The sequence below is a fragment of the Meleagris gallopavo genome, chromosome 2 (assembly GCF_905368555.1).
Source record: "Meleagris gallopavo chromosome 2, MGAL_WU_HG_1.1, whole genome shotgun sequence".
In the NCBI taxonomy this organism is placed as follows: Eukaryota; Metazoa; Chordata; class Aves; order Galliformes; family Phasianidae; genus Meleagris; species Meleagris gallopavo.
Window position 1 is genome coordinate 84,163,127 of NC_139405.1, and position 12,014 is coordinate 84,175,140.

At 37.8% G+C, this 12,014-nt stretch overlaps 1 protein-coding gene and 1 long non-coding RNA gene across 2 annotated transcripts in view; one reads left to right on the forward strand and one right to left on the reverse strand.

The window, feature by feature from the left end:
• EYS (EGF-like photoreceptor maintenance factor) overlaps positions 1-12,014 on the forward strand; it is a 765,389-nt gene that overhangs the window by 177,420 nt on the left and 575,955 nt on the right. The window lies entirely within an intron of this gene.
• The window catches only part of LOC146545071 (uncharacterized), a 57,609-nt gene that overhangs the window by 17,556 nt on the left and 28,039 nt on the right, over positions 1-12,014 (reverse strand). The window contains exon 2 of the long non-coding RNA XR_014881558.1: positions 9,769-9,953. This is a non-coding gene — a long non-coding RNA (uncharacterized LOC146545071). The remainder of the gene's footprint in view (positions 1-9,768; positions 9,954-12,014) is intronic.

A 12,014-nucleotide genomic window follows, 5' to 3' on the forward strand; every position in this document is an offset into this window, starting at 1 on the left:
GATATAATGGAAATTACTTTGATTAGTATTTAGCAGTCTATTACCAGACCCTGCCTCTGTAGGTGCATCACCATTAACAAGTGTGACTCTCAACTCCCAAAATCATATGAGAGAAAAATTTCCAAAATATCTTATTCCTATCACACACTCAGAAAGACAATAAGAGAAGCACATTCTAATACGGTAAAGTACTCATGAAGAGCACTGATCACAGCAGTGAAAACAGAACTTTTTATGACTGTTTTACAATGATAAGAAACTGCATTTCTGATGGCTACTTGTATCAGTATGGAAATGAACTTGTTGCATGGGACAGTCCTCACAATCTTGAGGAGTGTAGTTCTCTAGTCAGCTTAATCAGACTTATAATTTTATTATATAGGATACCCTTGTTTAGTGACACTTAATCCTTTTAAAGTTACATTCTCCATCAAGAGAAATTACACATTTTCAATCTCTTCAAAATGACATTTTTATTGCCAGTTAAGCCACTGGTGAGGGTAATACAGTGTAGATGGCAACCCATATTGGATCTGGATAGTGAAGTTTATTTAAGAACTAATCAGATTAAAGTTTTTAGCATACATGGTTTTGCCACACCCACTTGCTCCTCTTCATCATCTCATTTGCTATGTCTTGACTTGCTTGGAAATCCACGCAGACTGTCCCACGGTTCCTTGTAAGCTGCAACTCAAAGCTTTTAGTCTTGGGAATACCATGGCATTTGTTTCCATGCAAATCTCTGATCTCCTAAGAGACTCCTATTACATCTTTTCTCCAGCCAAGATTTTTGCCACTTTCTTTAACAGCCCCCTTCTCTTCAACACCACTTCTTTTCAGATTCTCCTCCTTTTCAGCACTAGCTTTTTTTTTTTTTTTTCCTATGGGATCTCAGCTCCAGTTTTCTCACTCTGTGCCAAAGTGCTAGGTTGATCAGCCTCCTAGTAGGTGTTTCTGTTTGATATCTCTCTGTTAACTGGCAGATTCAGGGCATTACACTTTTAGCTGGTCTAGGTATAGTAAAAATTAACAATGAGACACTTGGTGCAAGCTTTCACTTGAGAGTATTAAAAGACAGTTTCAGATGTTCACCCATACCCACATCCTATTATCTGCTATTAGCATTTATAGTTTAGGCTTCTTTTTCCTTTATTTCTTCCTAACTCTGACATATATTAAGGATTTCTATTTGTGATTATCATATTTCAAGGATGTTGACTTCGCCAATTTCACTGGGAGTCATATGCAACATCTTTGCCTCTATAAATTACATAAAATTAGAGAGTCTCAGTTATATCTTTTCATGATATATTTAGTACAGGTTTAACTACTAAGAGGTAAAAGTTAACACTTACGTGCTAGTTCAAATGCTAGACCCACTATTTGTCATTTCAGTTTAAATTCAGTGTCCAGACTATTTCTGAATTTACATTTGACTTTTTCCCTGAGTAAAACTGTGTACTGAATACTTTGCTTATACAAATAGCTAATCTAAGAAGACTTATGAATCTTAAGAGTTCTGGAATTATTAATATTCTGCTGAATTATTTAAAACAAGTTCACAGTGCTCCATGTGTCCTGAGGAAAAAATGGTATCCTTGCTGGGCAGCAAACATATCATGGTTATACACGTGATAATTTTAGTCCCTTGGATGGGAAAGTCCCATCTGGTTCCTGTAGTCCAGATGTGTGATTATTTCCAAAACCAGTTGTCCATTTTATTTCATTTACACTCAATTAATCAAGAATATTCATTTGATTTTATTTTAAACTGTGTTAGAAAAATAAGTGTAAAGAAATTACTGGAAAAAAAAGCCACAAAAAATCCAACAAGAGCAACAACAAAATAACAGCTGCAATGAGAAAAGTAAGCTAAAGTCCAAAGTAAATAATTCAAATTAAAACAACTTAAATCCTTGTAAATATGGTACCTTTAATATATTTACACAAGGAAAGATTGTGATTACGCAGGTGTGTTATATTTTCTTATGACTGTGTACAATTGGTAAGTTATTCTCTTATTCAGCTGTAAGTCTTGTTACTCCTTTTATTGAAGCTGTAGGTCAACATAATCAGAAAGTGGTTCCTCAGGCATAGATATATAGCCAGGTGCTTTTCACCTATCCTTAGTTTTGATTTGGCTTTATAAGTTTGTCTGCAGTAATTGTATGCTTTCAAGATATTAATGTAATAAATAAAGAAATGAGTAGAAAATAAAAAAAAAAAAAATACTATTCCTAACAGGAATGGAAGAAACCACTCTGCTTTTCATCTTTAAAAAATAAGAGTTCACAGGGCCTTTGAAATCTAGAATGGGTTTCAGGAAAATCCTGAAGCTCCTGCTCTAGCACAAGGATATTCAGGAAGCCTCAACCTGAGCAGTTTTCATCCAATCACCCTGTCTGGGGCAGTGGTTTTCTATTTGGGCTCACATTATGGTTTGTGTACTAGGAATCTCTCCCATGCAAGCCCTTCTTTATCTTTCTCCACAAGGACAAATCATGCAGGTTTTCTTTAAATAATTGAATAGATGTACTCTCTGCTATATGTTTGTTCTTAATTCCTACTGAAATTTGTTCAGCAGCCTTCAACTGGCTGTCAAGAAAGCTTTATCTCCTGTACAAATAAGACTAACCCTTCTAGCAGACAATTGTAATGTGTCTATTCTCTCCTTGTTCTGAAATTTTCTGATATTTTGTTATCCTTGGCTCAGACTCCAGTGCTTAAAAAATAAAAATATGATGTGAAATCCCATAGGAAAGTTGGGTAGTTTGCAGAAGAAAAGGTAGCCAGGTTATGGATGTTCTCCTTCCCCTCCAAAGCCTAAGAAGTTAGCAGTGGCTTATCTCTGAACAGGCGGAGATGTAAAATAAATCTTTGAGATGCAGATTTAGAAAACTGAAATGTTTAATACAGTGCCGTAACTTTCAAAGGAAGTTGAATCATAGAATCATTAAGGCTGGAAAAGACCTCATCTATTCCAATCATCCACCTACCACCAATACTGGCCATTAGATCACGTTCCTAAATATTACATTTACCCTTTCCTTAAGACCTTTGGGGATGTTGACTCAACCACCTCTCTGGGCAGCCTGTTTCAATGCAAGGGCACTCCTTCTGTAGAAATTAGTAGAAATTTTTTGCAATATGAGGCCTGGATTTCCCCTGGTGAAATTTGAAGCCAGTCCTTTTCATCCTATCATTAGATACCTGGGAGAAGAGGCCAGACACCCACCTTGCCTGTTCCATCACCTCCCCACTCTCATAGTGAAGAACTTCCCCCTGACATCCAACCTAAATCTTTTCTCCCTCAACTTAAAACCATTTCCTCTTGTTCTGCTGTTATCTACTCTTTTAAAGAGTTGATTCCCCTCCTGTAGACTCCCTTTAGATACTGAGAGGCTGCGATGAGGTCACCCTGCAGCCTTCTTTTCACCAGGCTGAACAAGCCCAGCTCCCTCAGCCTTCTTCATAGGGGAGGTGCTCCAGTCCCTTCCTTGATCATCTTCGTGACCCTCTTCTAGAACCTCTCCAACAGCTCCCTGTCTTTCTTGTACTGGGGGCTCCACACCTGGACAAAGTACTCAGATGGGGCCTCACAAGAACAGAGTAGAGGGGGACAATCACCTCCCTGTCCTTGCTGGCCAGCCCTCTTCTGATGGAGCCCAGGATACCACTTGCCTTCCAAGCTGAAAGAGCACACTGCTGGCTCATATTAAGCTATCAAGACCCCCAGGTCCTTCTCCACAGGGCTGCTCTCAAGAGCCACTCCTTCCAGTCTGTGTGAATGCCTGAGATTCTTCCGGCCCAAGTGCAAATCCTTGCACTTTGCTGTGTTGAGCCTCACTAGGTTCATCTGGGCCCATCTTCCTAGCCCGTCAAGGTCCCTCTGAGTGGCATCCCTTCCTTCCATTGTGTCAACCACACCACTCAGCTTGGTGTCAACAGCAAACTTGCTGAGGGTGCACTCAATTCTGTTGTTGATGTCATTGATAAAGACCTTAAAGAGCACCCAAGACAGACCCCTGGGGACGCCACTTTTTACCAGCCTCCACCTGGACATAGAACTATTGATGACCACCCTCTCTGTCTGCAGCCTTTTAACCAATTTCTTATCCATCAAGTGGTCCACCCATCAAATCCACATCCCTCCAATTTGGAGATATGGATGTGGTGGGGGACCATGTCAGATGCCTTGAAAAGAATGAGGTTTGAAAATTTTGAATAGCAAGAATTAAGTTTGTTTGTATGATCCCTGAACATTTCTCCCTCCCCACCCCCCATGTAAATCTTGGATTTACATGTAAGTTGAGTAATTTCTATTTGCACGTGTAACGCACAATACATTTGAGCTGGGAGTCAAATGACACCAAACTGTGTGGTGTGCTTGACATGCTGAAAGGAAAGGATGCCATCCAGAGAGGCCTTGACAAGCACGATATGTAGGCTGTGGAAAACTCATGAAGTTCAACACAGCCAGGTACACAGTCCTGTGCCTGGGTGGAGCTATCACCAGTAACAATACAGACTGAGGGGTGAATGGATGAAAAAGAACAATGAGGGGGGCTTTTCAACAATCAACATTTAAGAGTATTGATTGATGAGAAGCTCAACATGACACAGCACTGTGTGCTTGAAGTCCGGAAACCAATCATATCCTAGGCTGAATGAAAGGAAGTGTGACAAGCAGGTAGAGGGAGGTCATTCTCTCCCCCTCTCTGCTCTCATGAGACTCTACTAAAAGTACTATATTTAGCTCTGGGGTCTGCAGCATAAGAGGGGCTTGGATCTTGGAGCAGGTCAAGAAGAGGGTCATGAGGATGTGTCACTTCCCTGACATACTCATAATGCAGATTACTTTGTGGACATGTCCTTTCTGCTAAGAATTAGAAAGAATGATTTAGATCTACTTCTTAAGTGGTAACATAACTCTCATGTATAAAGTATTAGAAATGTGTTTTCATTCCACACTTTCTATTGGAATAACTGCATTTTTAATATTTTTTTCAACAGATTCTTGGATTATTTATGACACACTGAAAATATTTTATTATTTAGTCCTTAACACTTGTCTTTTAAAAACAAAATAATGCTCACTTGTTGACATATGAAATATGAGTATGAGCTCACTGCATGTCTTCACAGTTCTATAAAATGACTCCTACTATTGTTTCCCATTGAATTATGTTCTTTTCCCTTTATTATTTATACTTTATTCTAATTTTCCATTAGCTCAAAAAATCATGGAAACAGGAAACAGGCTAAGGAAACAGGAAACAGATCCCTAATGTCCAATAGCCAAAAAAAAAGAAAAAAAAATTATATCTTTAGAAAAAACATAGCATGATTATTTACTAAATGTGTAGTCTCAGAAACTGTCAGTTACCAATTCCTTCCTTGCAATAATTGAAGCTCCTTTAATATTTTAATTCATGTTTCAGATGTATTTTGCCCTTGAGTCTTAAGTATAGAGAAGAGTTATGTACCAGTTGTTGCTTAGCAGCACTAAATGAAGGCTATGTCAAAATCTTTGTACCAAGCATAATTTGCCTACTTCTTATGCCAACCACCATTTTCCGATCAAGCTCTGGATTACAGTGTTTATTGTCGCTATATTTTCTTTGAGATATTATCATAGAATCATATGTTTCTATGATAGTACTTATTATTGGCTGAGGAAGAGAGAATTTGCATGGGTGAAGGAACAAATTGTCTCTAGGTTCTTAGAGCATGATGTTTGGGCTGCCAAAGTCGTTATATTGCATAAGAGGGCGAAGACAAATGTCAGGAGTACTCGCATAGAGGGCAAATTGTTATAGTAGCAAATATGAGGAGGAAAAGGAAGCCTGTCTTCCTCTTCTACATGTGAACCAACAGAAAGCTGTTACTGAAATACTTGCATAAATTAAGTTCTATTTTTATTAACTTTAACTTCATTAATACAATACAGCCATTTCTACTGGTATGTTGATGCTTGAACATTAAAAGGCCTCAATTTAAAAACAGCAATAAACTTATGATCACTGCAAGAGTGAAAATTGTTTACTAAAGTAAACAATAAAGTCAGGTAATCTGAACACAAATATACTTCAGGTTTTTTTGCTTGTGAATCTGTATTCTTCCTATTTCAGATTTATGTGGAAGTGGTGGGCTTGTTTGTTTGTTTTTGGGGGGAGTGCAAGTAGCTTTGTTAAAAACTAAAAAGCTATCACGTAAACTGCTCAGCACTACTGAGGGCACGCTTGTATTCCTTGTCTAGTTCTGGGCTCCTCAGTGTTAAGAGAGACAGGGATATACTGAAGAGAAAAAGGATCGCAAACCATAGAATTGTTTAATCTTAGAATGGCTTAGGTTGGAGGGGACTTTAAATATCATTTAGTTCTAACCCTCATGCCATGGGCAGGGTTGTCAACCATTAGATCAGGCTGCGAAGGATTCTATCCAACCTGTTCTTGAATGCCTCCAGAGATGGAACATCCACAACTTCTCTGGGCAAACTGTTCCTGTGCCTCACCACCCTTGGAGTAAAAAATTTCCTCCTAACATCCTCTTTTAGTTTAATGCCATTCCCACTTATCCTATCACTATTAGACCGTATAAAAAGTTGGTCCTTCTCCTTCTTGTAAGCTCCCCTCAAGTACTAGAAGGCTGCAGTGAGAGAGCCTTCTCTTCTCCAAACTAAACAACCACAACTCCCTCAACTTTTCTTCATAGTAGAGGTGCTCCAGCAATCTGATAATCTTCATGTCCCACATCTGGACCCTCTGCAACATCTCTGCATCCTTCTTGTACTGGGGGCCCCAGGACTGGATGCAGTACTCCAGATGGGCACTCTCACAAGGGCAGAGGGGGACAATCACCTCCCTCTCCCTGCTGACCCCCCAGTCTCCTGATGTATACCAGGATACAGTTGGTCTTCCAGGTTGCACACTGCTGGTTCATGTCTGGTTTTCCTTCTATCAGAACCCCTCAGTCCTTCTCTGCTGAGCTGCTCTTGATGAGTTCAATCTGCCCGTGGTGAAGTTGTGCTGGTTGTCTTGGATCACCTCCATGTTTCAAGACAATGAAGAGAGTTGAATATCTCTTCTGTGAGGAAAAAGCTAAGAGCTAATACTGCTTAGCTTATCACAGAGGATGCTTGGGCGGCATCTCTCTGATGTCTATAAATACATGAATGTAAGGTATGAAGAAGACAAGTAGACACTTTTCAGTGGTGGCTAGTGTCAGAATAAAAGGCAGTGGGCACAAATGGGAAGATAGGAGATTCCGTTTAAACACCAGGAAGCAATTCTGTGCTGTGCTGGTGATGGAGCACTGGAATAAGTTGTCCAGAGAGGGTGTGGAATCTCCCTCCTCAGAGATATACAAAAGCCACCTGGATGTGGACCTGGGTCCTGGACATCCTGCTCTGGGTATCCGTTCTTGGGCAGCAGTTGGGCCAGGTGGACCCAGTGTTCCCTTCCAATCTTGGCAATTCTGTGATAATGTGATTTTTGTGGCTGTGATATCATAGGTTCAATTTACACTTGAAAGACTTTACTGACAGAGTTGTACAGAAAAGCATTCATATCAGAAAAATGCTCTTGCTCCCTTCCAGTGATGGAAAGTATGGCAGGAGGGATAGAAGACTGTCCTCAAGTTTTAATTTGGATTATTAATGTTAGTTGTGTTTTGTACAGAATAACTTTGTTTTCATATTTCTTCATATTATAGTCTTGTGGTAATCTTATGGAAATCATCAACTTTCCTTAGTTTTCCAAAATTTTGAATTTGAATTATATATTGATATTAATAAAATGTGAAATAGGGATATAGAGTAGTATAAATCTATTATTCATATATTATACGTATGATCATCTTTGAATTCATTGAATTCATTCATCTTTGAATTCATTCATATTCTTATACATATAGGCTTTAACTAGATATTTAGTTTCACAGTTTCATTACTGTAAGCAAATTAAAGACAAATTATTTTCCCTCATTTCATGTACTATCACGTTAGTGAGAATGTTATGTCCTGTTTTAACATTCATATAACTCTCTTCTCATGTTTTCATCTGAATGAAACTAGTGAACCTTATAGGATATCCAAGGTAAAATCTTATCAAACTCATACAGCTTCATGCATTCAGATATATCTTGGTTTTCTATTTCTTTTATATTCTTGTCTTACTTAATTTTATCTTAATATCATAAGGACATGAAAAGAAAAAGAAAAAAATTATTAGTCTATTTTCTTTACTAATCTTGCAGAGTGGATAATTCATGTATATTCAAAACAGTCCTATTAAAAAGAGATTATACTTATATATTTAATTTCTTCTCTTCTGCTCTTTTCGTTTACAGTACACCACTAGCAGCTCTGAACAGCTGCAACAATAGGAACTATATAATGAATTATGCATCAGCACCTTTAAAAACGTTTCTGTATCTGCAGCTCCCTATTTGCCCCTGTGAAATTTCCTCTTGCCTGCTAGTTCTGCTGTAACAAATATCCTCAATATGTCAGGAACTGACGCTGGACATTTAAGTCCTTCCTGAGAAAGGCTGCCTCTGCCATGACTTGTCACAGGGAACCCTTGCACCTTCCTATCCAGGCAAGTTGAGGGTTGAAAGCTCTCAAGTCACTACAACTTCCTCAGATTTCAGAGTAAGTCAGTTGCCAACACTAAGGTGAAAAAAAGAGTGGTTGGTTTTATTTTTTTTCGGATCCTGAAAGGACAGTAGCAGTTCCTAAAGCATTTTCATGCTACTAGCAAAAACTATGCTATGAATGTTAAGTATTTGTTATTTAAAAAATGACCTTTGTAATATACTTGTTAAAGAGCTCTCCACAAAATACTGGGTTTTTTTTGGAGGAAAATTTTTAAAACATGGAATGCTAAGTTAGAGTAGAATATAATGGAAAGTATATTTATATGTTTCAAGACGAAGCTAATTCTGTCTGTGCTTGTTTAACACCTGTTGTATCACAAAAATAAAAGTTGTTTGATCCAAATTACAGCTAGCCAGGTTTTCAATTTGAATTAGTTTCCACCTAGGTGCCTAGGCATCTAGTCCTCAGCTAGCTTTAGGAAAGCCAATGAAACTGAAAAGAAAACAATTGTAATTAATTAAAACTTCTAAAAAATTACCTTTAATAGGTACATTAAGGCAGTTTGGCAGCTAATTACCTATCATTATTCCCTAAAGGTTAAAGAGCTAAAAAGTATAGGCAAAACAAAAGTGTCCGGTATTTACTAATACATTCCCATCCAAAAGAACTTTTCATCTATGTTTTCTTCTACTCTAATTGTCATAATACAGTACAAACATTTTAGTTTCCAAGTAGTTACATTTTACATTTTAAAAGCTTAATTCAGTGTTCTTAGTATTTTTTCAAGTTTCTTCAGTGTTTGTTGTCATCAGAAGAAAGTAAAATATATAGATTTGTTTGCACTTTAGACTCTTCAATACAATCACTGTACTTTAGATTAAATCTTGCACTTTTCTTTGCTATTTATGAGGCTGCCAATTCATCTTGTGCATTTGGTGTGCATATGTTAGCAACAAGTGAATTAGCTGTGCCCTGATTTCCAGCAGCTGGATTTAGACATTCAGTCTATCCAGTAGCTGCCCTGTTCCTGGCATCTGGGTATCAGAACCGAAAGCTATGCCACATGACAGCTAGTGGTACTCAAACCTATATGCATGCATGTGCTCAGATGTGCACATCCACACACACTGTAAGTGTCTTCAGTACCAGATTTCACACACTCAGCTTACCCATGCTCCAAGTTGGTGTTTGCTGGGGCTCACACTCTGAAGTGTGCATCAAACCATACACATATACACCCATCCATGGGCCTTCCTTAGACACGTAGCCACTCTGATTCAAGGTCCCACTGTTGTTGAGGCATCAGAACATCCTCACACACAAACAATAGAGAGTCTCTCATCCATGAAAAGAGCTAGAAATAAGAAGAGAAGGCAAATTATATTCATCAGGCACAAGACATGGTCAGGCGTGTTTATAGGTAACTAGCACTTTTTATGTGTCTCATCCCACGCAGTGGGTTTTGAGGGAGATTACTCTTCTTCTATCTCCAAAACACTAACAGGCCCAAAGCATGTTGCAGTTCCTTCTTTGTTGTTGGCATGTCTACTTGTTCTAAAGTGGCTAGGGTCTCTAGTGGAATACAGACTGTCCCTCCCTTTCACTAAATTCCTAGGAATCTGCGTTCTGAAGAAGGGAGTTGTATCTTTTCCTGGAGGATTTTCAGTCCTATGCTTTCTAAGTGTTCTATTATTCACTCAAGTCTCATCAACCAGTTGGGCCTCCAATTAGCATGTTGTCAATGTAATGATATGTTCTGACATGTTTGTCAGCTAACCAGCATACATTTTTAGCACATTCGAGAGACCCTCAAAAATCAGACAGAATTACATGATTGGTACAAGAACAGACAGCAACAGACTCTAATACTGAGCGTTAATAAAATTTTGTGAGGCAGTGGCCAGTGGAGGTGTGAGGGGGGAAAATTAAAGTAATACAAGATTTGGAGGGATCTTTTCAATGAGTACTTAGTATGCTATGCTACTACTTAAAAATTTTCTGACTTAATACAATTTTTCTTGCATTTCAAACAATGTTTTAGTGTTAGATATATCAGAAAATTAGCTATTAACATCTTCTATTACATGCTCTTATTATTCTTAAGTTACTATTCTTACAAGGTCTTCTATTTTCTAGGTTAATAACCCCAACTTTCTCAGTCCCTCTTTGTAGGAGAGGTGCTCCAGCCTTCTGACCATTTTATGTCCCCTCTCTGTACCTATTATAACAGGTCTGTGTCTTGTGCTGGAGGCCCCAGAGTTGAATGCAGTACTGCAGGTGGGGTCTCACCGCTATCCCTGCCCTGCTGCTCACACTTCTTTTGATTCAGCCTTGAATAGGGTTTGGCTTTCTGGACATAATAACCTTCTTACTTTCTGTAAGTAAACTCTATCAGGTCATTCTGGTAATAACTTAAAACAATCAAAATGTAATATATGAACACATTCCTCCTTTAGGAAATTCTTTTAACTGCATCCAGTACTCAGCTTGTATTTCTCTGAATTCTATGAATTTAATATAAATTAAATTTTAATTAAATTAAAATTAAATTAAATTAAAATTTAATATATGAACATAAATTATTTTCTTACTGAAAGCAATTTGCTATAAAATTTGCTCCTGCTTATCCAGTATCCAACTTCATTCTATACCATTGTCTGCTTATACTGGGATGGCTATCCAAAAAGTAATCTTTGCTCTACATTTCTAAAAAATTATTTTTTTTCTGGAGGTATTTTAAATTATTCCTTTATCTTTGATATTTTCTCTCTTCTACGGGGAGAAGACTATCTTCTTTCTAATCTTTATTTGAAGAAATCTAACAGATCTCAGCTGCCTTACCTTTGGGGGTAAAATGAGCTCTGAGGCTTCTCATGAGCTATAGGGAAGTGATGGTACAGAATGCCTTTGCAGGGAGGAAAATTGTCAATCACAGTTTAACAGGATTGCTTTCAAAACCAAGGCTTTCAGAAAGTGAGATATGTTATCCCCTGTGATTTGTGTGGGTCTCTTGTTAGTCTGAAAAATACTCACCTTTTTTTTTATTATACTTTTTTTTCCCCCTGAGAAGGAATGCTATAAAGTAGAAAAATTTTCTAAGATCTTCAATCCATCTTTCTTCTGTTATTGAGTACTTCTACTAAGTAGATATATCTATTTCTTTTTCTTTTAATTGGGGGACATCTCTTTGATGAACCGGGCTAAAAGATGGTTACTGCCACTGTGAAAGATGAGAAATTATCAAAACAGTAGCAGTCTCTCATTTTTTTCCATCTAGAATAGTTCAGAGAGGCCAAATCATGAAGATTCTTCTTTATAAGAAATAAAATTGGCAGTAACTTCATATTTTTTAGTGGCTAACAACAAAAGCTAACATACTGAAGAATTTTCTTTATTTCTCAACAACCTATAGAAT